Here is a 2,500-nt window from a genome sequence, read left to right on the forward strand (position 1 = left end):
ATCTTGGAAGCTAAGCAGGGCCGGGCCTGGTTAGTACTTGGATGGGAGACCACCTGGAAATACCAGGTGCTGTAGGCAATTTTTTTTTATTTTCTCTTGTTCCGACTTCCTTCAATGCTGGTTTTGAGATGTATAAGAGATGTAGGTCATGAGGAAACCAACACCTACAGCCACACCACCCTGAACAAGCCCAATCTCGTCTGATCTTGGAAGCTAAGCAGGGCCGGGCCTGGTTAGTACTTGGATTGTAGACCACCTGGGAATACCAGGTGCTGTAGGCAGTTTTTTCTTTATTTTCTCTTGTTCCGGCTTCCTTCGAAGCTGGTTTTGAGATGTTTAAGACATGTAGGTCATTAGAAAAGCAATACCTACAGCCACACCACCCTGAACAAGCCCAATCTTATCTGATCTTGGAAGCTAAGCAGGACCGGGGCCTGGTTAGTACTTGGATGGGAGACCACCTGGGAATACCAGGTGCTGTAGGCCATTTTTTTTTTTATTTTCTCTTGTTCCAGCTTCCTTCAATGCTGGTTTTGAGATGTATAAGAGATGTAGGTCATTAGGAAGCCAACACCTACATACACACCACCCTGAATAAGCCCAATCTCGTCTTATCTTGAAAGCTAAGCAGGTACGGGCCTGGTTAGGACTTGGATAGGAGACTAACTGGGAATACCAGATGCTGTAGGATTTTTTTTTTTATTTTCTCTTGTTCCGGCTTCCTTCAATGCTGGTTTTGAGATGTATAAGAGATGTAGGTCATTAAGAAACCAATACCTACAGCCACACCACCCTGAATAAGCCCAGTCTCGTCTGATCTTGAAAGGTAAGCAGGGCCAGGCCTGGTTAGTACTTGGATAGGAGAGCACCTGGGAATACCAGATGCTGTAGGACTTTTTTTTTATTTTCTCTTGTTCCGGCTTCCTTCGAAGCTGGATTTGAGATGTTTAAGAGATGTAGGTCTTTAGAAAACCAATGCTATAGCCACACCCCCCTGAACAAGCCCAATCTCATCTGATCTTGGAAGCTAAGCAGGGCCTGGGCCTGGTTAGTACTTGGATGGGAGACCACCTGGGAATACCAGGTGCTGTAGGCCTTTTTTTTTATTTTCTCTTGTTCCGGCTTCCTTCAGTGCTGGTTTTGAGATGTATAAGAGATGTAGGTCAGTAGGAAACCAATACCCACAGCCACACCACCCTGAACAAGCCCAATCTCATCTGATCTTAGAAGCTAAGAAGGGCTGGGCCTGGTTAGTACTTGGATGGAAGACCACCTGGGAATACCAGATGCTGTAGGCCTTTCTTTTTTATTTTCTCTTGTTCCGGCTTCCTTCGAAGCTGGATTTGAGATGTATAAGAGATGTAGGTCTTTAGGAAACCAATACTATAGCCACACCCCCCCTTAACAAGCCCAATCTCATCTGATCTTGGAAGATAAGCAGGGCCGGGCCTGGTTAGTACTTGGATGGGAGACCACCTGGGAATACCAGGTGCTGTAGGCAGTTTTTTTTTATTTTCTCTTGTTCCGGCTTCCTTCAATGCTGGTTTTGAGATGTATAAGAGATGTAGGTCAGTAGGAAACCAATACCCACAGCCACACCACCCTGAACAAGCCCAATCTCATCTGATCTTAGAAGCTAAGAAGGGCTGGGCCTGGTTAGTACTTGGATGGAAGACCACCTGGCAATACCAGATGCTGTAGGCCTTTCTTTTTTATTTTCTCTTGTTCCGGCTTCCTTCGAAGCTGGATTTGAGATGTATAAGAGATGTAGGTCTTTAGGAAACCAATACTATAGCCACACCCCCCCTTAACAAGCCCAATCTCATCTGATCTTGGAAGATAAGCAGGGCCGGGCCTGGTTAGTACTTGGATGGGAGACCACCTGGGAATACCAGGTGCTGTAGGCAGTTTTTTTTTATTTTCTCTTGTTCCGGCTTCCTTCGAAGCTGGTTTTGAGATGTATAAGACATGTAGGTCATTAGAAAACCAATACCTACAGCCACACCACCCTGAACAAGCCCAATCTCATCTGATCTTGGAAGCAAAGCAGGACCGGGCCTGGTTAGTACTTGGATGGGAGACCACCTGGGAATACCAGGTGCTGTAGGCCATTTTTTTTTATTTTCTCTTGTTCCGGCTTCCTTCAATGCTGGTTTTGAGATGTATAAGAGATGTAGGTCATTAGGAAACCAACACCTACAGCCACACCACCCTGAACAAGCCCAATCTCATCTGATTTTGGAAGCTAAGAAGGGCTGGGCCTGGTTAGTACTTGGATGGGAGACCACCTGGGAATACCAGGTGCTGTAGGCCATTCTTTTTTATTTTCTCTTGTTTCGACTTCCTTCGAAGCTGGTTTTGAGATGTATAAGAGATGTAGGTCATTAGGAAAACAATACCTACAGCCACACCACCCTGAACAAGCCCAATCTCATCTGATCTTGGAAGCTAAGCAGGGCTGGGCCTGGTAAGTACTTGGATGGGAGACCACCTGGAAATA

At 45.8% G+C, this 2,500-nt stretch overlaps 3 non-coding genes and 9 pseudogenes across 3 annotated transcripts in view; all 12 read left to right on the forward strand.

The window, feature by feature from the left end:
• LOC142126299 (5S ribosomal RNA) overlaps window positions 1-78 on the forward strand; it is a 119-nt pseudogene extending 41 nt beyond the window's left edge.
• Window positions 79-162: 84 nt separating this feature from the next.
• On the forward strand, window positions 163-281 carry LOC142126371 (5S ribosomal RNA; annotated as a pseudogene).
• Window positions 282-366: 85 nt separating this feature from the next.
• Window positions 367-486, forward strand: LOC142126428 (5S ribosomal RNA; annotated as a pseudogene).
• A 289-nt stretch (window positions 487-775) lies between these two features.
• Window positions 776-894, forward strand: LOC142126111 (5S ribosomal RNA; annotated as a pseudogene).
• An 82-nt stretch (window positions 895-976) lies between these two features.
• Window positions 977-1,096, forward strand: LOC142126395 (5S ribosomal RNA; annotated as a pseudogene).
• An 83-nt stretch (window positions 1,097-1,179) lies between these two features.
• On the forward strand, window positions 1,180-1,298 carry LOC142126623 (5S ribosomal RNA; annotated as a pseudogene).
• An 83-nt stretch (window positions 1,299-1,381) lies between these two features.
• Window positions 1,382-1,501, forward strand: LOC142126507 (5S ribosomal RNA; annotated as a pseudogene).
• An 84-nt stretch (window positions 1,502-1,585) lies between these two features.
• LOC142126095 (5S ribosomal RNA) lies at window positions 1,586-1,704 on the forward strand (annotated as a pseudogene).
• Window positions 1,705-1,787: 83 nt separating this feature from the next.
• On the forward strand, window positions 1,788-1,907 carry LOC142126508 (5S ribosomal RNA; annotated as a pseudogene).
• Window positions 1,908-1,991: 84 nt separating this feature from the next.
• On the forward strand, window positions 1,992-2,110 carry LOC142126185 (5S ribosomal RNA). The gene has a single exon (XR_012685117.1). It is a non-coding gene; the product is annotated as a 5S ribosomal RNA (ribosomal RNA).
• An 84-nt stretch (window positions 2,111-2,194) lies between these two features.
• Window positions 2,195-2,313, forward strand: LOC142126200 (5S ribosomal RNA). The gene has a single exon (XR_012685131.1). It is a non-coding gene; the product is annotated as a 5S ribosomal RNA (ribosomal RNA).
• Window positions 2,314-2,397: 84 nt separating this feature from the next.
• LOC142126172 (5S ribosomal RNA) overlaps window positions 2,398-2,500 on the forward strand; it is a 119-nt gene continuing 16 nt past the window's right edge. The window contains exon 1 of the ribosomal RNA XR_012685105.1: window positions 2,398-2,500. This exon is cut by the window's right edge and continues 16 nt beyond it. This is a non-coding gene — a ribosomal RNA (5S ribosomal RNA).

This window comes from Mixophyes fleayi, unplaced genomic scaffold, assembly GCF_038048845.1.
Source record: "Mixophyes fleayi isolate aMixFle1 unplaced genomic scaffold, aMixFle1.hap1 Scaffold_270, whole genome shotgun sequence".
NCBI classification, from domain to species: Eukaryota; Metazoa; Chordata; class Amphibia; order Anura; family Limnodynastidae; genus Mixophyes; species Mixophyes fleayi.